The sequence below is a fragment of the Cebus imitator genome, unplaced genomic scaffold (assembly GCF_001604975.1).
Source record: "Cebus imitator isolate Cc_AM_T3 unplaced genomic scaffold, Cebus_imitator-1.0 Scaffold237, whole genome shotgun sequence".
NCBI lineage: Eukaryota > Metazoa > Chordata > Mammalia > Primates > Cebidae > Cebus > Cebus imitator.
The window spans coordinates 2,151,330-2,174,274 of record NW_016107552.1 but is presented as its reverse complement, the minus strand read 5'-3'; positions in this window follow the sequence as shown (position 1 = coordinate 2,174,274).

The following is a 22,945-nucleotide window of genomic DNA, read 5'->3' as shown; positions in this document are numbered from 1 at the left end:
AGTTGTCTTCCCCAGAATTGAAGAAACTTGGCTTGCTTCTCAAGTGCTTGTTGAGAAGCAAAATGCCCAGAGAAGAACAGAAGATTCTGAACTCCAGAGCTGCAGCATCTCTAGGCTAGATTTTATCACCGATGACATCACATTTACTGGAGCAGTTTGATGTTCTAGAGATCTGCCCAGCATGCTTGGTGGTTGTTATTTCTCTATGGCTTTTCAGCTTAACGGCTTTAGAAAAAATAACAATGGTAAGAATTTATTAAGCATTTTCTATGCACCAGATTCTGGGCCAAGAATTTTTTATGCATGGTTTTCTGTAATCCTCAAACAGTCTTATAAAGCACTCACAGTGATCTCCATTTTATTACTACACAAACAAAAGGGCAGACAGGTGAAGACATTTACCCAAGGTCACACAGTGAGTGGAGGACAGAGCCAGAATTTGAAGAAAAATTCATCTTTACACTCATAATTTCATTTGAATCCTCCAACATTCTGGGGGAGAGGAACTATTCCCATCTATATTTAACAAATGAGTAAACTGAGTCCCCATGAGATGAAGTCACTGGCTAAGAGGACACAGCTAGGAAGTGCTAGGACTCCACGTGAATCCCATCTGAAAGGCTCAAACACTCCTTGCCTTGCCTTCCCTTTCCATTAGCAAGAAAGAAGAATTTTTCTATGAACACACACTCAAATCACAGTACATGCAAAGGAGTGCATGACGAAAGATCACTACCTTGCATGTAGAGTTTGGGCAGATTTGCCTTGAAAGTCACAGGCCAGAAGAAGAATGGCATTAGAACCAGAGTGGGCAGGGAAGACATTAGAGGATGCGAAATGGGGTCTGTAGAGGCAGTGAGCAGGCACATGTGCTGGTCCAAAAGTGAGAAATACACATGAATTTCTGGCAAAAAATTATTTGACAGGGCCGTGGCTAAGAGGTAGAGGTAGCAAAGTAGAAAAAGCAAGCACAGGTCATGAGGGGCTGTTTGCAAAATGTCCTCGAGTGGATATGACTCCTTAGCATCCAAATATTGGGGACTGTAAGGCCGTGGTGGGTCCGTTTGCCCTCCACTCCCATCTTCCCATCCATCCATCCATCCATCCGTCAATCCATCCATTTATCCATCCATCCACTCAGAATGTGAGCTCCTTATGAGTAGAAACCTTACTCATTTTGGTTGCCACTATATCCCCAGTAACTGGAAGAGAGCCCAGCACAAGATAGGCACTGAAGAACTAGTTGTCAAATGAATAAATAAACTCTTCTATTGAGCAAATATGTGCTAAATACCCAGCAGCCATGCCAAGAGGATATCATGGTGCATCTTTTTAGGGCTCATATTCCAGTGGGAAGAGACAGGTGACAAAGATAACAGATTGATAAATATACATCATGTCATATAAGTGCAATTGACACAAAAGTGACACTTAGCATAGTTTCCCCTGAAAGAAGACCCTGAGTGAAAGATTCAAGTGGAGGCCATTTATTTAGAAGGCACTCCAAGAAAGCATCATTAGGGAGGGGTAAATTGAGACAAGGAAGGAAAGAAAGACAGTAAAGGACATGATATTGAGTGAGTTTTATTGTGGGCAGTGGAAATTCAGTTCTGCTGGAGACTCTTGCAGAGACTTCAAAAAATATTCTTTATGTTTTCCCACCAACTGGGCATGGGAGCTGGAATATTTTCTATGAGCTCTTGCCTCTCCTTGCAGAGTGTGTGTGTGTTTTGGCCGGTGGATATATTTTACACCATGTATTCAGACAAAAAAAAATCTCTCTGATAAGATGGGATTTAACAAGAGTTAACAGAAAATGAGAGCGAGCACTGCAAATATCCAAGGGAAGCACATTCTAGAAGGCGGGAAGTGTAACCACAAAGGCCCTGGGGCAGGACTGTGGCTGGTATGCTCAAAGAATCATAAGGAGACCAAGTGCTGGGTGAAATGAGCAAGGGGGAGAGAGAGAGAGAGAAGGATAGATCATGCAGGGCCATTGCAGCTTGTGGTAAGAATTGCGGCTTTGACTCCAAGTCAGATGGGAAATCACTGGAGAAATCTGAGCAGAGAAGGGACATAAAATGTTTCATTTCAGCCGGGCGCAGTGGCTCACGCCTGTAATCCCAGCACTTTGGGAGGCCGAGGCGGGTGGATCACGAGGTCAAGAGATCGAGACCATCCTGGCCAACATAGTGAAACCCCGTCTCTACCAAAAATACAAAAGTTAGCCGGGCGTTTGGCACGCGCCTGTGGTCCCAGCTACTTGGGAGGCTGAGGCGAAGAATCGCTTGAACCCGGGAGGCGGAGGTTGCAGTGAGCCGAGACTGCGCCACCGTGCTCCAGCCTGGCAAAAGAGCAAGACTCTGTCTCAAAAAAAAAAAAAAAAAAAAAGTTTCATTTCAGAATGATCCTTTTGGCTGCCATGTGGAGAACGAATGCTAGAAATAAGCATGGAGGCAGGAAGAACCAAGGGGAAGCCACTACAATAATCCAGATTTTACATGATGGCAGTTTGGACCAGAATAATAACAATGGAGTTTTTAGTGAGTCATCAGAGTCTTGCTTATTTGAGAAGTCTGGATCTCCCGACAGAGTATATGCAGAGAGTGAGAAAAAGGAAGCAGTATATCCTTCCAAGTAGCTGGAAAGATAGGGTTGTCATTTATGAGATATGGGAGGAGCAGGTGTGCAGCAGGTTGGACACCTTAGGTGGGATGCTTCCAGGTGGAAGATGATGAGCAGGACTATATGCATTGGAGCTCAAGGGACAGACTGAGGCTGGAGAGAGACATATTTTATATGGGAGTTTTTGGAGTAGAGCTTGTACTTAGTGCAAGAGACTGGGTGAGACCCAGTCTGCATAAAGAAGTGTACAAAGGGAAGAGTCCAGAGTCCTGAGTTTGTGTGTAGAGTGTGTAGGGTTCAGCCATTGAGGAGGAGCCAGGGAAGGAGATGGGAAGGGAACAGCCAGGCAGGGAGGAGGGAAGCCAGGAGCATGCCACTGTATCCCCACTTAATAATGCTTAGTGGCTTCACTTGAAGCCAAGTGAAGAAAATATCTCTAGATGAAGCAAGCAATCAGTTGTAATAAATACTGTTGATGATTCAGGTAAGCTGAGCCTAAGAATGGCCCATTGGATGTGGAAAAATGAAGATCATCAGTGACCTTGACAGCACAGGTCTCAGTGCACCCTGATTTGAGTGAATGCAAGGGAGAATGGAAGAGGAAGAATTGGCAAAATCTGGATGACTCTTTTGAGTAACTTTTTTTTCTGAAGGAAGCAGATAGTGGCTGGAGTTGGATGTGGGTCAAAGTTCTTTGTTATTTTTACTTGTTTTGTTTTAAGAAGGGAGCTGTTATGGCAAGTTTATCCGCTGATCGGAATGATCCAGTAGAAAGAGAGACACTTATGATTGGAGAGAGAAGGGGATTGATCACTGGAGTGTTGTGGCTTGATTGGTGTGGGCAGAGGAACCCAGAACTCCCGTGGAGGGGCCGTCAGCATGGACAGGCATTCACGAGACGGGGGTAGGGACAGGTACATGAGCTCATCTGGGGAAGGTTGGCACGGTGAGTGTGGAAGAAGTCTGGCATGGGGCAAATAATTCCTTCCTGTTTTCTTCGGGGAAAGGAAGCAGGGACATGAACCAAGACTGAGGAGGCAGAGCTGGAGAGTTGAAGGGAGAGTTATGAAATTTGTCTTGCAGCTGGAATCACGGACTTGCAATAGGTGCTGAGCATATATTTAAAGTGATACCAGTTGACTTAGGTAGTTTTTTTTTTTCTCCAGTCATTAGTATCTGTGTAGACACAGGTGTGGAAAAGATCAGCACTTGGACTCAATCTGCGTTGAAGTTTTGCCAGGTAAGTGTAAAGGAGGAAAAAGAACATGAATATTAAAATTGAAAGCAAAGAAGTGAATATGACAATGGGCATCTACCTGCCTGTCCCCACCTTTCTTTGTCTCTACGTCTCACTCTCTCTCTACACACACACGCACACACACACACTCCCCACACATATACACCTAGACACCTAGAGGGGACATGGAGAGAGATGTTTGTAACTTTTAGAAATGTGACAGCTGTCAGCTACGTGACAGCTCCATAATTGTGAAGTGAGCTGCACACATTTTGATCTGAACGTGACTGTAGTATTTGTTCTGCATCAATGTACCATACTTTCTCCTATCAAGCCAAAGAACAAAAGCAAAGAAAAACCATGACTGAGAAGGAGGAAGTCGGGAGCAACAACCGAAAAACTAGAAGTGCGTGGCTGAGATGCTTCTCATTCCTCCAGTTCCATGTGTCTTTAAAACAAACTACCAGGTTCTCAAAGAATCATGAATGATTCTTTCTTCCTCTCATCCAAATGCCCTTGAGTTCCTCCCCTTACCCTTCAGAGGCATAAATCTCAGTGGGGCCAATTTGGGACAAGCAGATTCTCAGCAGTGTTTAATTCAGGTACAAGAAAATTGCTGGAACAGGCGGAGGGCAGGAGGCTAAATTCAGCTGGGAGATGGGGATAGTGTGGACAATGGCCATTGATACCATGGGAGTGTTAAATCTTGTTGGGAAAGTCTCTTAATTATGTGATTCAGCTGTTAGATAAAGGATTATTTTTAAGCACAAATAGCTTTTTCTGTAATAGCTGTTCCTTTTCTTAGGCAGAGAGCCAGAGGACAAGAGAAGATGTCCCAGTGACCCATCTGACTCCAAGTTCTGTGTATTCAGCAAGGCATAGCAGCACCCAGCTGGATGCACAACCACCCAGAGCAAGGGACTGGGGCTGGGGGTGAGGGTGGGGTATGGGCAGAGAGTTGCTCTTGGGCAGAGAGTTGCTCTTGAGCCCAGCCCCTATCAGTTATAAATAGCTGAACAGAGCCTTGCATAAGGAAAGATTTTGAGGGTCAGTTGGAAAAACTGTAGGGGTTGATTGATAATGTCTGCATAAGCACAGAGTTGGAGAGCAGTGATACACATACCAAGTATCAGCCATTTGTGATCCGTAGAAATCTGCTGGAGGAATCGATTAGCAATGTCTGCCATGAGCATAGAAGCGGAGAGTGATGGTACATATGCCACGTATCTGCCATTTGTGGACCAAGGATGTTTTTGTGGAAAGCTTATCAGTCCAGCTAGATGGCAGTGCAGCTCTAAGGCAATAGGGTAGAGTTTCAGTAGACCCCTGCAAAAGATAAATCAAAATCCTGCATCACTAGTGTATTATTCAGTGACCTTAAGAAAATGACTACATCTCTTGAAGCTTCTTTTTTTTTTTCACATGTGCAATGGAGGGGACAGTCACTACTTCATTGGTTGTTGTAAGGATAAAACAACTATTAAAGCTCTTGGTGTAATGTAAATTTTGATATGGGCTCAAGATATTGTTAATGTGGTTATAATTATTTCTATTATTAATTTCTGATATAATGTCAACTATGTGCCAAGTAGTCTGTTTGGTGCTTTTATGTATATTAACTTATTTGTTTCTCATAATAGCTCTGCAGGTTAGAACTATTCATTGTCTCCATTTCACAGCAGGGGAAAGCGAGTTTCATAGAGGGTAGGTGATGCATGCATTGACACAGACAGCACAAATGGATCCAGGATATAAACCAGGATGGAGAGATTCCAAAGCCATTGCTTTACATCTCTACTCTGTCACTCTCTTAGCACTGCCAGCCTAAGATCCCAGTTTTCTGGGTCTGATCCCCAGTTCCTTTGAAGACCTACTGTGTGCCTTGAGCCAAGTTGCACCTCCACTTGCAACTCAGTCTTCACATCCTGGAAAGAGACAGTTGGAATAGACCCATGGTTTCTACACTCTGTTCTTTAGAGTTCCAGGAGTCTGAAGAGTTTCCCCGGGATGGAGGCAGATTTGTATCCCCACCTCCACCCAATCTGAGCATCTCTCATTTGCTCTATTTTCCATGTCAGAATTCCATGCATAATTTAATTTGGAAAGGGATCCTGCTGCTAAGATAAGTTAGGAAACCATCTCTTTAGATGATGGTAGTTGTCATTTACTCAGCATCTATTCTATGCCAAGCCTTTCAGATGTGCTGTTTACAACCTGCAGTAACAAAATAAGGTAAGCATTATTATTCACATATTTTTTCAGAAAAGGAAACTGAGATTCAGAGAGGTTTAATCCCCAGCTAAGGTCACCTTGGTAGTTGTGCCAAAGCAGGGAGCCCAATTCAGATCTCTCTTGATTTTGAAGCCCATAATTAAACCTTCAGGCTGCTGAATCACAGCTCTTATTGAAGGCAGTACACAATTGTATTATTTCATTATCAGGAGGAAAAGCATTCCCAGACATTAACAGTCCAAGTGATGGCAGCGAGGTCAGCTGAGATGTGTTTGGATTCCTCAGCTGTAGATCTCTCCAGCCGCCGAGGGCGGTAACCTATTTTCACAAGCAGTGTTCTTCTTTGAGAACTATCCAAACAGAATGAGCATTAGTTGCAATGCAGAACGGAGAAGGGGATTTCGCCAGCCGAGACTGCATGCCCAGAAAACTTTTTTAGTCTTTTGGGAGCTTTGCTGGCAAACATAATTTGAAAATCCTTCTCTTCAACATGCTGCCTCCTGTCAAAGAATAGGATTCTCATGCATATTTCATCCTGTTACTTTTTAATTAAAAGCTCTCATCTATTTATTTTTCAGCTGTTTTGGAGGGAAGGGATGTAAGCCTTCATTCTACAAACATTTGTTATACCCCTTTAATGTGCCAACTCTGTAGTGGACCCTGGGACAATCCAAGATGTATGCACAACAATCCCTCCCCTCAAGGCCATTGCAGTCCTGTTGTAGGGGGAGGGAGTAGATATGTAAATTAAGTATAATAAAGGATGCCAAATGCTGGGATTGACGCATATTCATTGGGGGATTTCTCACTGGTGCCCTCTGAGTCAAATTCAACCCTTTAGCATATTTTGAAGTCATCATAAATATCGAAATCATGGCCAAGAATCATCAAGAAGTGTCTGTAAGAATCTATATTAGAGGATCCCCCTGCCACACACGCTAATCAGAAGATCTGGAAATCCCAATTATGTATTCCCACAGGGCCAACATCAGCTGGAATTAAGTAATGGCTGCTCCCCGCTAGAAGAGCTCATTTCTTCAACTGGCTTCAGTTACCACCACTCCCTATTGCTGCACTGGGTCTACTGGGCTTATTTAGGCTGGCTCCCTGGCCTCTGGAGGGTTTTAGTTTACAACCTTTGATAGGAGCATAAGATGAAAATACAGCCGGGTGCAGTGGCTCACGCCTGTAATCCTAGCACTTTGGGAGGCCGAGGCGGGCGGATCACGAGGTCAGGAGATCAAGACCATCATAGCCAACATGGTGAAACCTCATCTCTACTAAAATACAAAAAATTAGCAGGACATGGTGGTACACACCTGCCGTCCCAGCTACTCGGGAGGCCAAAGCAGGGGAATTGCTTGAACCTGGGAGGTAGAGGTTGCAGTGAGCCAAGATTGCGCCACTGTACTCCAGCCTGGGCATCAGAGCAAGATTCGGTCTCAAAACAAACAAACAAACAAAAAAGAAGTTAAGAAAACACAAAGGAGTCAGTGGTTACTTCTATGCGGGTGAGAGTCAAGAATGGCTTTAGAGAAGTTACCACAGAACACATCGCTGCTGTGAAACCACTGGCCCCGACTTGCTGTTTCTCAGATTTTGCCCTGGGCTACGCAGCCTGGGCTCTAAATCTAGCTCATATCCTTAGGCAAATTGCATAGACCCCAATTTCCTCATGTTTTACAATTGTTGCATTCTGGTAGAGGTAGGCATTCAAAAAAAAGTGTTCAGGGAAGGAAGGAAGGAAAAGAAGGATGGAGGAAGGAGTTACATCGTCCTCTCAGACTTTCGGTGAGAATCGTGCAGGGGACTATGAATGTGCTTACAAACTTTAAAGTAATATTCACATATAAAGTGTTTTTATTCTTCATTTTTATTTTATTTTTTGAGACGGGGCCTCACTGTGTTTCCCAGGTGGGAGTGCAGTGGCACCGTGCCCAGCTACTTTTTGTATTTTTTTATAGAGACAGGGTTTTGCCATGTTGCCCAGGCTGGTCCCAAACTCCTGGGCTCAAATGATCCACCTGCCTTGGCCTTCCAAAGTGCTGGTTTTACAGGCTTGAGCCACCGTGTCCAGCCGAGGTGTTCTTAAGAACACAGTTATGTTTCTGCAGTTTTCAGAAAGCATTATGTGGAATCATAGAACAGTGAGAGTCTACTTTAAAAACATGGATTGTCAAAGACATTTTGGAAATACGGTTCAACTCAATTATTACTGTTATTAATTTACTGTAGTATTTGTTGGAGCCTTTATTATGCCTTAAAGTGCAGTATGCGTTCTCAATAGAGGAAGATCTCCTATGGGTTTCTCGTGCCTGGTTAGCTGGGGAACCCGTTTTTCACAGAGCGAAGGACAGGAGTTCTGGGGAACATACTTTGAGAAGTGCTGAGCTGATTTAATGCATGTGGTCACAGGTCCTTAGGAGAAGTGACATGCTCATTATCACAGAAAGAGAGAGCAACAAAGACTATAGATGTTGATGCTGAATTTTAGTCCACTGCTGTTTATTGATAGTGTCTTTTCCCAGTGATTCTTTCTTGATGACTAACATTCTTTGTTGATAATGTCTTTCTCCAGTGATTCTTCCCTATCAACTATCATTCTTCTCACCCTTTAGGCTGATTTGGGGCTTCTGTTGACCCCACAGCTCCCCACTCCTCCATGCTTCTCCCACGCCAACATTTAACAGATTTATTGTAGTCCACTAGGTGATAATTACTGTGAGGTCAGATTGTCCCTGTCTTATCATGTCTGTCTTGTATATTACTAAATCCTCATAACCTAGCATGTAGGCTAATCTAATGTATGTGTATACTCCCTGGAGTATAGTGCCTGATACATATTATATTCTCTCTCTCTGATACATTTTAGATTTCACTTATATTACTTTATATATAACAATTAGGTTAGATAGATAGATGATAGATACATAGTATATATACTTAGATGGTTAAAACCTAATATACATCTAATATATACTTATATAGATACATAGATGGAACCTAATAATATATACTCAGATAGATAGAATGTAATATATATCTAATACCATACTCATATAGATTGACAGAGAACAGATACAGGGATGGAATCTAATATATACTCAGACAGATAGAGGATAGATAGATGAATAGAAGCTAATATATACTCAGATAGATAGATGATAGATGGATAGAACCTAATCTATATCTAATATATACTCAGATAGATAGAAGATAGATAGATAGAACCTAATATATATCTAATATATACTCAGTTAGATAGAAGATAGATAAATGGATAGAATCTAATATATATTCAGATAGTTGGAAGATAGATAGATGGATAGAAACTGATATATCTAACATATCCTCAGGTAGATAGATAAGAATAAAATGAAATAATAAGGAACAAATTTCTCTTCATGGTTGTGCTATCACATAAAACTAGAAGATATAAGATCTTTCGTGAAACACCCAAATAATTCAAGAGGTGAGGGAAAAACAAAATTTTTATGCCAATTATCTGACAAACGGCTTGTCTGGGTGTTTGTCCGACTTCCCTTCTGGGTCTGCTGCTTCGGCGTGATCCAGCAGACACAGCCTCGCTCTGTTTCCAAGTAAATTACCCTCCGAGTCAGTCACACTCTTGCAAGCATGATGGAATTTTCTTTTGCTTCACAAAGTGTTTCCACAAAGTTTGCCTTTGATTTGCCTTCCCAAGGCTTCGCAGCCTCTCAGTTTCTCCCAGAGTTGTTCCTTTGATAAAAGCGTTCTGTCTTTCTGGTTTCCGTTTTGCTCTGCACATTGAAAGTCTACGGGGAGGCAGATTTTGCTGGAAAATGAGCAGCGTATTTCAGCCCATGGGACCTGAATTTCATGGTAGCTCCAGGCTCCAGGTTCTGAAGCTGGCAACGGAGGGTCTGCACAGAAATCCAAGACCTCAGACAAGAGAGGACAGCAGCGGATACGCCCTCGCCATATTCCAGACCTAGAAAAGAAGAATTGGGCAGGGGAAGAGCCTCTCCCAGTCTTCTGAGATCATATTTCCCTGAGGCAAGAGGGATTTTGTATTTTTTCAACACTTCCCCTTAGATTTTTGTGTATGTCTGTGTATGATGGTGTTTGCTTACCTGGTTGCTCTTTGTGTTTTTTGTTTGTTTTTTTTGTTTTTTTTTTTTTTTTTGTTTTTTTTTTTTGTAGCCACAGGTTCCTCAGCTCTGCTTTGAAAGAGACAGTATGGTATAACAGTTAAAAGCATGGCTGGCCTCTGAAGTCAGATTGCTGGAGTCTATATCCTGGTTCCACTAACTCTTCTGCTGTGTGAACTTGGGCAAGTAAATAGACCTCTGTGACTCAGTTGCCTCATCTGTAAAATGGAGGCAATGATAGATGGTTGTGTGGATTAAATGGGTCAATCTGTGTGAAGTACTTAGAACCTAGTAAGGACTATAGATGTCCTTCCTACTTTTATTGCCCGTAAATGTCATTTTTATTTTTCTGATACATCCTCTTTGAAGACTTCCTTATGTTGCATGTTCGACGTGTTTGCCTGAAAAGCTTCTTTATATTTTAGAATAGAGCTTGCATCTAGCTCTTTATCGGCATCGTGGTTATACGCATGCATTCATTCAACCTAACACATATTCGCAGGCTTACTAAGTGCAAGAACTCCCATAAGCAGAGGGTACCTGGCAGCGAACAAAACAGACAAAATTTCTACTCTCTTGCCCCTTACATTCTAAGTCTTACATATAAGCCAACTATTATTACCCTCATTAGAAAAGTTACCTTATTTGTTTAAAAATACTTGTAGGGAGCTTATTGTATTCCAGGGAGTGTTCCGAGAATTTTACAAATAGTAACTCATTCAGTCCTCATAGACAATACTGTCAATATCGTTTCTATTTGGCAGAGAAGGAAACTGGGTCACAGGAAGACAAACAAATTGCCCAAGTTCACACGATTATTAAATGGTGAAGACATCCTATGTAACCTTTCTCCTGATTTGCGCAGTCCTGGCCATAGGTCTCGGCCTTCAGTTTGATTTCATTAGAGCTGCTGAATTGGCTAAATTGTCATTAGCCCAACCTCAGCATCAGCACATTTACTGAGCATATTAGCTTGGTACCAATCTTCAGCCATGAAGTGATTTGTCTACCTCTCACATATTAATTTGGTAAACAATAGGAAAATATCCCTGCAAAAAAAAAAATTAATATCTCTGATACCTGAGATAGGCCCTGATTATAGAACAAGGGATGAGGGTTCAAAATGCCTTGGTCACCCTTCAGGAGACGTTCCGGGGGGCATTTGAGGACAAAGTGTGCTACGGATTCTTATACCCCACTGCTAATGAGACCTTGGCTGGTCCAAGGCTGACCCTCACTCGGGTCTGTCCATGAAGAAACCCTGACCCCAAGAGAGGGAGGGCACAGTGCAAGGTTTCTCAGGAGTCAGTGGCAGGGCTAACAGCTGAAATCACTGCCTGACTCTCTCTCTCTAGTGCTCCTTCCATGGAGGGAGGGGGTGGGCATATGGAAGTAGGAATGGAAGGCAGTGAGGGGACTGTTCCTCATTTCACGAATTCTTGTTTGCTCACCACAGCCTCCTCCCTTCCATGGGAGATCTCTCGGAGCATCATTTTTTCATTCATTCAATCATTTATTTTTATTTTTATTTATTTTTTTGAGACAGAGTCTCTCTCTGTCACCCAGGCAACAGTGCAGTGGCGCCACCTTGGCTCACTGCAACCTCCATCTCCCAGGGTCAAGCGATTCTCCTGCCTCAGCCTCCAGAGTAGCTGGAATTACAGACACGTGCCACGATACCCAGGTAATTTTTGTATTTTTAGTAGAGACAGGGTTTCGCCGTATTGGCCAGGCTGGTCCCTAACTCCTGACCACAAGTGATTCATTCACCTTGGCCTCCCAAAGTGCTGGGATTACAGGCATGGGCCACCATGCCTGGCCTCATTCAATCATTTATTCATTCAACAAACATTGGTTAAGTTCCTATTCCTGTTTCATGCAGCAAACACTGGTTAAGTTCCTGTTCTGGGAGATTGATCATCATGACGCAAAATGAGGGGAAGCATCAGGGATTTGGCAGTCTGGAAGGGGTAACCGACCCAGGCTGGGAGGCTCAGGAAGGCTTCCTAGGACAGTGATGTATTTAAGGAGGGATCTTAGAGGATGAACGGCAGTCAGCCAGGTGATGTGAGAGGAAGCCAGCACAGAGGGAGCCACCCGTCAAAGGCAAGGAGATGGCGGGGTGACAGGGCACTTGCAAAGAACCGAGAGGATCCAGTCCACTTGGAGCAGAGGCTGGGTAGAGGCAAGGCCTTGAGCCCAGCAGGCCTCAGAGACCATGGCCTATCGACAGAGCACCGATGTGGGAGCTGGCGGCCCAGTGGTGTTTCCTGCTCTGACTCTAAATCCCTTTGGACAAGTCTCTACCCTTTGGGAGCTCTGTCTACACATCTGTTAATGGGCAGACTAGACCCATTTGTAATCCGTAACCCCCGTTCCCACTCTGACATTCTAGTCTGAATTTGTCATTCTGACTTCAGAGGCTTCAGCAGCCTCCTCTCTTGTCCTGCCTGGATAGCAGGACAGCCTTTCATAGAGCCTGGCCTCTGGAGTCAGAGAGACCTGGATTCAAATCCCAGCTCTGCTGCCATTTAACTTAAACTCGCCAAAGCTCAATTTCTTTATCTGTAGAATAGGAATGCTAACAGAGCTATGCACGGAATGATAGCAAGAGGTGACCATGCTCGTGCAGGTCAAGAATTTAGCAGGGGCCAGCTTCTGGTCTCTACGAATGGCCATGCTTGTACTGTCGGCTAGATTTTGTCTGCCACCAGAGACCATATCTCAGTCTCTGGAGAGTAACCAAGATCTCAGAGGGCCTCAGTCTGAGGCCAAGTGGCTGCAGACAGGTGACAGAATGCACAGTAACACTTAAGTCCCTACTACGTATCAGCCTGTAACGTTCACACTTCATGATATCTCTATAAGAAGGGTCAGTTATTATTCCCAATTTAGAGATGGGAAAACTGAGGCTCAGAGAAGCAAAGCAACCTGCTCCATCACCATCAGGACATGAACTCAACTCTGTCTGATTCCACTACGCCAGAGGTCACTACGCTTTAGCCAGATAGTGAATTTTTGCAACTTTCTGATCCGTACCCTCTGCGGCAACGTCTCAACTCTGTCATAGCAACACAAACACAGCCACAGAAGATACACAGATACATGGGCGTGACTATGTCACAGTAAAACTGTAGTTTATTTGGCCCTCAGGCCATAGTGTGGCACCCTGCGCTACGTGCCACTTCTCCTGAGGCTGCCTCATTAGAATATCCTTCACTATTGAGCATTTATAGGTGCTGGTTGCTGTGCTAGGCACTTGGGCTACATTTTCTAGTTTTATTCTTACATCAGTTCTTACATCATCTTTACATTATTTATTCATTTTTTGAGATGGAGTCTCGATCTGCCACCTAGGCTGTAGTGCAGTGGATGATCTCAGCTCACTGCAACCTCCGTGGTTCTCCTGCCTCAGTCTCCTGAGTAGTTGGGATTGCAGACATGTGTCACCACGCCTGGCTAATTTTTGTATTTTTTAGTAGAGCTGGGGTTTCACCATATTGGCCAGGCTGGTCTCGAACTCCTGACTCCGTGATCAGCCCACCTCGGCCTCCCAAAGTGCTGGGATTACAGGCGTGAGCCACCGCGCCTGGCCATCATCTTTACATTCTTACATCATTATTCTCCTCATTTTAGAGATGGAAAAATGGAAGTTCCTTAAAACTTGGGTGTTGCACAAACCAGAACTGCCAGTCAAGCACTCTGTCTGCAAACACTGTGTGGTCTCCTAACACATACATCACTGAGACACAGCCAAGGGAAACTTCTGGGGTCTCACATTTTCCTCTCCTGTCACATGGGCTTTCACATTTTCCTCTGCAACAGAATAAAATAAGAAGCAGACATGTGTTTGCAAAGGTCATGGAATTCAAATAAAGTGCGTGATGCTTCCTTCTCTCCTGCAGAAATCATAAGGAAATATAGCAAGACGGCATTCACTTTGAATTCATTGCCAGGTCAATTCCTGTGCTGTGGTAAAGCCCACGACCTGGAGAGGAGGGGAGCATCCAGGAACCAGTGGGCTGTTCCCCTAGAATGGAACCCTGCTGCTGCAGGAAGCCTCTTATGCCGGGAAAACAAGCAGGAAATAATGGGCATCACCAATTCCTGTGAACAGTGGGGAGGCATAGAAAATAAATCTATGCAGCAGAGATGAACATTTCCATGGCAAGGGGCAAACAGTGCCTTTATCCACAAATGTCTCCCAATATACTGTCTCTGTCCATAGATTTCTTTGTCCCTTTTTATTTTTTTGAGACAGGGTTTCATTCTGTTGCCCAGGCTGGAGTGCAGGGGTGCAATCTCAGCTCACTGCAACCTCTAAGGTTCAAGCAATTCTCGTGCCCCAGCCTCCCAAGTAGCTGGGACTACAGGTGCATGCCATCATGCCCAGCGAATTTTTTGTATTTTGAGTAGAGACAGGGTTTTGCTGTTAGCCAGGCTTGTCTCCAACTCCTGGTCTCAAGTCATCCACCCGCCTCAGCCTCCCAAAGTGCTGGGATTACAGGCCTGAGCCACCATGCCTGGCCAGATTTCTGTCATTACTGTCATCCTCCTAAGAGTACCGTAAGTGCTTAGTCAATCATTAACACACTAGTATGAATTAGTGAGACTTGAGAGCAGAAAACGCCTTGGGCTGGGAGTAGAGAAATGTGGCTTTTAAACCACTGTGGCTGTAGAGAGACTTTATTCACACTGTGGCTATAGGCAAATCACATTTCCCTCTGCAGAATGCAGAAGATGAAAAATAGATCAAAGGTTACAAGTGGTCTGTGAGCTACTTGCATCCCAGAGATATATTTTGCCTTTGATATATTTTTTAAGTTTTTTGATGGAGACAATTTCAGATTGGGTTTGTCCCAGGACCCAGCGTTCCCTGATGTCTCATCTGTGGCTGCCTCTCACATTCATGACAACTGACTGGCCTCTGTAGTTATTTGATTTTAATCCAGGATTGGAAACGTCCATTCTGGATTCTGATGCAATGAGAAAAAGCTGAAATTGGAACCCTGAAAGGGTGGGACTCTGGTCAGGTGAGTCTCAATGAAAGGGAAGGTAAAACATCAATCTTCACAAACAAAGTGTTTTCTGCGGGAAGGGAGGACTGTGGGAGGAAATCACCAGGTACCAAGGAGATGGGAAGAGTGCCATTTCTCCTACATTTTAGTGTCTTTGCTTTATGCATGATATGTACATAATGAAAGCATCCTGGGGCCTAGTCTCAGCACGAAGGCTCAAACCCAACCCGAAACCCACAAGGAATGTTTCCATGGGCAAGTTACCAGACCTCTCAGAGGCCCTTAACTGATGAGCGAATGATAGTCATTTCATTCTTTTCTTTTTGTTAGTTCTTATGTAATGCAAGATCTTTCCTTAAACTTTTTTTGACAAATAATAATTGTACATATTCATGGGGTATACTGACATTTCAATTCATATATGGTGCTCAGATCAGGGTAATTTTGTATTCTTTTATATATATATATACATATATATATGTATATATATATATATTATTGCATTTTAGGTTTTGGGATACATGTGAAGAACATGCAAGACTGTTGCATAGGTACATACATGGCAGTGTGGTTTGCTGCCTTCCTCCCCAGCAAAAGAAACAATCATTAAAGTGAATCGGTAACCAACAGAATGGGAAAAAATTTTTGCAATCTACCCATCTGACAAAGGGCTAATATCCAGAATCTACAAAGAACTAAAACAGGTTTACAAGAAAAAAAACAAACAAACTCATTCAAAAGTGGGTGAAGGATATGAACAGACACTTTGCAAAAGAAGACATATATGAAGCCAACAAACATATGAAAAAATGCTCATCATTACTGGTCATTAGAGAAATGCAAATTTTGCATTCTTTAATAAATCTTTCCCTCTGTCTCCCTTCCCCCATCCTTCCCACCCTCTAGCATTCTTTCTTCAACATTTTACCTGCATGAGATTAACTTTCGTTTGCTTCCCCAGATGAATGGAAACATTCAGTATTTGACTTTCTGTTCCTGGCCTATTTCACTTAACATAATGTCATCCAGTTCCATCCATGGTTTTGTGAATGACTGAATTTTTTTTTTACTTTTTTGGGGTACATGTGCAGATCGTGCAGTTTTGTTACATAAGTATACATGTGCCACGATGGTTTGCTGCATCCGTCCCCCCGAAATGAAGGGCTTTTATTATTTTTTATGGCTGAATGGTATTCTATTGTGCATACATGCCACATTTCCTTTAACCATTCATCTGTGGCTGGATACCTAGGCTGATGCCTTATCTTGGCTATTGTGAACAGTACTGCAACAAACATAGAAGTGCAGATATCTCTTCAAAGTACAGATTTCCTTTCCTTTGGATAAATTCCCAGTAGTGGAATTGCTGGATCATATGGTAGCTCTATTTGTGGTTTTTTGAGGAACCTCCATACTGCTCTCCATAGTAGCTATGCTCGTTTACATTCCTACCAACAGCGTATAAGGGTTTCCTTTTCTGCACATCCTCTCCAGCATTTGTTATTTTTTGCCTATTTGATAATAGCCATCCTGACTGGGGCGAGATGATACCTCATCGTGGCTTTGATTTGCATTTTCCTGAATGCAAGATTTTCTATGCACACTGTCTCTACTCTATGAAACAGTGTGGAAATTGTTTTCACCACTTTGTAGATGAGAACACTGAGGCTGAATGGACAAATAGATGGCAGAAAGTCACACGGTGAGCCATGGGCAAGATCCCAGCCCTCATCTCTCTAACCTTCAGAGCCCACACACCTTCCATGTTGCCATGACAACCCCATGCTTCACTTGTCAAGCGGGGGTGTTGACTAAACTCACCTCCCAGAGCAGGTGAAGACTGCTTGCCTATAGCTGCCAATGGAGAGCACAATGCTAGCCACAGTTACAGAGCTGCAGGCCCTCCTGGATTCCAGCTGGCTGCAACTTAGTTATTTCATCTAGAAGGTTCTTGCTTGTGAAGAATTCCATTTCCTGTTTCTGGTGAATTCTAGGCAATGAAGAAGGAGATACCCAGAGGAATTCACTTCCTGCCAGATCCCTTGATTTAGTAAGCAATTATCAAGCTGCTATCCTCAGACTGCCCACAGGCCTGAGAGGGAGAAGAAGCCTGGCTTTCGGCCCGAATTATTGCCGGTGTTGTTTTCTTCCAATTGGTAAATTCCCTTGGCTTGTTTCTGAACAGAGCAGAATGAATGCCGAAAGCAAGATGGGAGCCCTGATGAGCCATTTCCTTTCAGAATCCATCTCAAGACAAAGAGGAGGCCCCTACGGAAGAAGGGACCCAGGGTGCACTGGAAACTGAAGATCACTTCCACAAACTGTTTCCAAAAGGAGTTACTGTGCAGCGAGTGGCCCATTCAAAAACAATAAAACAGTGATGAAGATTAGGCCAGGAAGTTTTAGAGGAAAAAAAAATTCACAGGGGCCATGTACAATGGCTCACACTTGTAATCCTAAGACTTTGAGAGGTCAAGGTAGACGGATGACTTGAGCCCAGGAGTTCGAGACCAGCCTGGGCAACATAGTGAGACCCCATCTCTACAAAAAATAATAATAATTTAAAAATTGGCCAAGTGTGGTGGCCTACACCTGTGATCCCAGCTACTTGAGAGGCTGAGGTGGGTGGGCTGCTTGAGCCCATGAAGTTGAGGCTGCAGCGAGCTGTGATCTCACCACTGCACTCCAGCCTGGATAACACAGCAAGACTTCTACTCAAAAACAAAACAAAACAAAACAAAAACATGATAAGGCACTTCCCTTGGCCATACATTATCCTAGTTGATCTGAGTGGCTTTGTTTTTCCCCTTTTTAATTATCTTTATTATTATATTATCATTACCATTCTTCTCCCCATTGAGTTTCATGGCCGGTTGTAAGGGGTTTTTCTCTGGAATAGAACAAGACATAAATTCTCCGAACATTTTCCTCCCTCAGCCTGAAGATACAGTGATCTTTTTACTGAGCAGATGGACTCCTCCCAGTCAAGAGGAGGACTGGAGAGTTATCCAGGAATTGCAACTAAGTGGGCGTCGATATCCACAAATCATACTAGAAATTTGTTACCTCTATATACATCTGTTTTTCCTTTTTTGAACTTTTTCCATTTATTTATGTATTTACTTGATACACCGTCTTGTTTTGTCTTTCAGGTTAGAGTACAGGAGCAGGATCACAGCTACTGCAGCCTCAACCTCCCAGGTTCAAACGATCCTCCCACCTCAGCCTTCCGAGTCGCTGGGACTACAGGTGCACACCACCATGCCTGGCTAATTTCTTGATTTTTTAAAAAAAGATGGGATCTCACTATGTTTCTCAGGCTGGTCTTGAACTCCTGGCCTCAAGTGATCCTACTACTTCACTCCCTCAAAGTGCTGGGATTACAGCACCGTGCCCGGTCTTTTTTGAACTTTCAGAGCCTGCCTGAGAACCATGACCTTATGTAAGCCTAATCTCAACCCTTTCCCATTTTACAAATGGAAAAATTGTGGCCCAGAGTGTTTGGTTGGTTTGCCCAAGGGCACATAGCAAGTTCCAGCAGAACTGAATCTGGATAGACCTTCTGACCCCTGTCCCCACCAGCGTCTCCTGCAGGTGACAAGTAGGAGTCTGTTCAGTTCCCAGGCTGGACTCCAGTCCATAGATACAGGCTGGACACTCAGATGGGGTGTCCCAGCCAGGAAAGGGTCTCATAAACCTTCACGCTGGTGGAGGCACCTGAGCTCTCTCACCTGGGGGACCTGGATGGACAGGGACAGAGGGCTTTGGGACAAAGTCAGAAATCCACTGGTGTCTCTGCTGGGATTGAACCTGGAGTGTTCACTGATTCTAACACCTGTGTCTCTTCCACTTTATATTTCTCTCTCTGCTTCTTTCTCCACACAACCCCTAAACACACACGCACACACTCACACACACACACACACCCCTCTCTTATCTGACAGTTTTCCTCTTCTTCCACAAGTGATATCAAGGACATAAACACAGCTCTTTCTCTCCAAATCGGTAGAAGTCATTGATCTGCAAGGTGTTAATTTTCCACTCCCTCATTCATTTTAAAGGTAAGTTTCACATCTCTTTGTTCCCTCCATTTGATACCATAATTGGGGCATTCTATCGATTCCTTAATTCAACAGCTCAATTGTGGAAATGCTCTTTCCATGGTCTCCCCCTAGGCCTCATTCCCCATATTTCTCTCCCCTCCCCATCTTCATTCATTCCACACCTGGTTTGTGTAATATCCTTACAATTGATATCTTTCAGGAAAAAAATGATTTAAAATATCTTCGGATCATTTTAAAGCTGTGTTAGCAATGGGACTGCTGCTCTAGTCGAACAGACTCCCTGCAAATCCTCTTCTTGCCATTCAGGGACAAAGAAATAAAGTAAGGAGTGGAGACAAAGCGGTTGCACAAATCCTGTTTCAGATCTTTGTTCTTCAGGTTCCCTATCAAATATTAGCAACTCGCCTCAAGGTGAAAAGAGGAAAAATCAGATCTCAGATCCAAACAGCAGGAGTCGCCAAGCAGCATGTTCTTTTAGCTCCTGGATTCAGTTCACCCCACCCCAGTGAGGACCTCCCATGGGACTTTCTGCTTCTGACCCAAGCAGAACTGGGCTCAAATCCCAGCTCTGCCACTTAGTGGCTGCGTAACCTTGAATACTAATTTAACTCTCTGAGCTTTCGGCTCTTCTGCTACTCACGGATTTATTAAAATAGTAGTGATAGTCTGTTCTCTGTGATAGTAGCAGATAGTATGAGGCACTGTTAGTGATGCTGACTGCAGCATCCACTGGGTCCTAAGCACTCTCGAACAGGATTCTCAGTCCATCCTCAGTATAGTCCTACAAGGGGCTGATGTGATGATTATACCCATTGCACAGGTGCAGACACTGGGGACCAGAGAGGCTCAGACACTTACCCAGGGTCACACAACTTGTCTGTGGCTTGCAGGAACTGATTTTTTGAAGGCTGTCTTCCTAACCACAGATGAAAATGTTCAGATGATATGACCTTCCTTACCTAGTACATACTTAGAAACTTTTTTGTTCCTGCTCTTCTCCCAGAAAGGACACCATTAGGACAAGGAATCAATCTCCGAGCTTGGCATAATAACTCTCTGTGTGCCTTCTCCCTAGAGGACTTGGGAATAAAGACCTCTTTAATTAGTAGAATGATGCTCTTTGGGGCCAAAGTAAAGAGACAATAAAGCAACTCCCAGAGCAGACAATTACGTGAACCTGAGCCAAGCACTTCTTCCTGACATGGGGGAGATTAATGGTCTATAAAGTGATGCACCAACTATTAGGTTCTGCCTGTAGCTTCTGGAGGGTGGTCAACCTGCAGTGGTTTTGGAGTTGCAGATTGAAAAGACATCAGACCTCCCTTTGCCCCTGTATGGGCCAGTCAGCTGTGGTCACTGTCTGGCCAAGATCAACAGACCCCACCCTGGCGTAGGGTCCAGAAAACCCACTGCAGTCTTAGTTCTGGGACTGATCCCTGCTATCTGAGAAGCACTCCAAGTGCTTACCTGCCTGCTCTGTTGTAACTGATCAGCCTATCTTGTTCGCAAACTTGCTGGTCTGTTTACACTCTGGAATGATCAAAGACCCCAAAGAACTTTTGTTTATGGGGGTTGTAGCAACAACATTTCCAGTATCAGAAATTAAGACAGAAATGTTTGTGAAAACATGCATTTATTAATTTGTGAATAACAATAATAGGCTGGCGTGGTGGCTCATGCCCGTAATCCCAGCAGTTTGGGGAGCTGAGGCAGGTGCATCATTTGAGACCAGGAGTTCCAGATCAGGCCAACATGGTGAAACCCTGTCTCTATTAAAAACACAAAAATTAGCTGGTGTGGTGGTGCATGCCTGTAATCCCAGTTACTTGGGAGGCTGAGGCACAAGAATCGCTTAAACCTGGGAGGCAGCCAGGCGCAGCGGCTCACGCCTGTAATCCCAGCGCTTTGGGAGGCCGAGGCGGGTGGATCACGAGGTCAAGAGATCGAAACCATGGAGAAACCCCGTCTCTGCTATAAAAGAAACACAAAAATAAGCTGGGCGTGGTGGCACGCACCTGTGGTCCCAGCTACTCGGGAGGCTGAGGCAGGAGAATTGCTTGAACCTGGGAGGCGGAGGTTGCAGTGAGCCGAGATCATGCCACTGCACTCCGGCCTGGCACCTGGTGACAGAGCAAGACTCTGTCTCAAAAGAAAAAGAAAGAAACAATAATAAGCACAATAAGTAAAGTATGATGATGGAGATGATGAGGATGGTGATGGTAAAATGGTGATGATGGTAATAGACATGCTCACACTCCAGATTCTGTCCTCCCATTACACTGAATCTTTAAAAGCGTTCCATGAAGTGAAGCTGCTATTCTGTTCATTTTACCAACAGGGACCCAGAAAAGCTGAGTCGTTTGCCCAAGGGCAGACGTTAAGAAGCAGAGCTGGGATTCAAACCCAGGCAGTCAAGTTCCAGGTACTGTGTTCTTGGCTGTCAGAACCTGTGTACGGTCCCTTTTACAGATAGCAGTCTCAGGCAGAGAATTGTCGGCCAAGGTGGTAAATCTCCGGAGTTCCCCTCAGCAACTGAAAATACAGAGTGCACGCTACATAGGCAAGGCTTGATTTATGCAGTGTTATGTTTGTTAAATATTTGATCTGGGAGAATTAAATGGCATTTTCTCTCTAGAGGACTGGGGCTGTCAGGCCCCCAAGAAATAAAGCTGATGAAAATAGCCCTAATTGTAATCATACTCAAATGTGTACAGTTGACAGGATGCCTCCATATACGCTAGCTTATTTAATCCTCTATTTAAATGATGCTCACCAGTCTTCTAGCAAATTGACCCTCCACTTTTTGTCCCCAGAGCTTCAGCCTTGAACCAGGATTCATCCCGGCTGCTCTAGATTTTTGCCACATCCTCCAGAGTGATCACATTTATCTAGCCACTGCCCTGTGGCCCCTGATGCTTCCTCCAGAGGTTTCCTTCAATAAAAATGCTAATGGCAGTTAATATTACGTAAACACTTACCATGTGCCAGATATGCTGCTCAGTACCAGGTGTGGATTATTTGCTGCTCTCCGTAATTATGACTTACATATTTTTATTACTACATCCCCATTTTACAGATAAGGAAAATAAAGCTTAGAGAAGTCACATAATTTATCCAAGGGCACACGACAGGAGACAGAGGTCTGGGACTTGAGTGCAGCTGCCTGACTCTCCAGCCTGTTTTTAACCATGAAGCAACCCTACCTCCCATCAGCAAACTTAAGCTGTTGTTGCCTCTGTGGACTCTTGGGTCCTTAATGGTCATAAGGTAAAGTCACAGTGATGATGACAGTGATGATAATGGTGGTGATCATCCAACGGTGACGGCATTATTCAATATGGCACCCAAGTCCTTCAAAAGCTGATTCCTGACTCATTTCCTGGAGTCTCCTCCCTGCCTCACCTATCACCATGCACCCCACTCTCAAGCCACACCAAAATCCTTAATTCACCTTAACTTATCACAATGCTTGATCTCTGCATGTGCCATTTCCTCTCCTGACTGCCATACCTTCCTCACCAGTCACGCTCCTACATAGCCTTGAAGACCCAGCCCCATAGTCCACCGGGAAAAAAATCATTGATGACTTTCTGTTTCTTCGGGGCACTGTCAGAGTACTCCATTCCCACTTGAATTTAA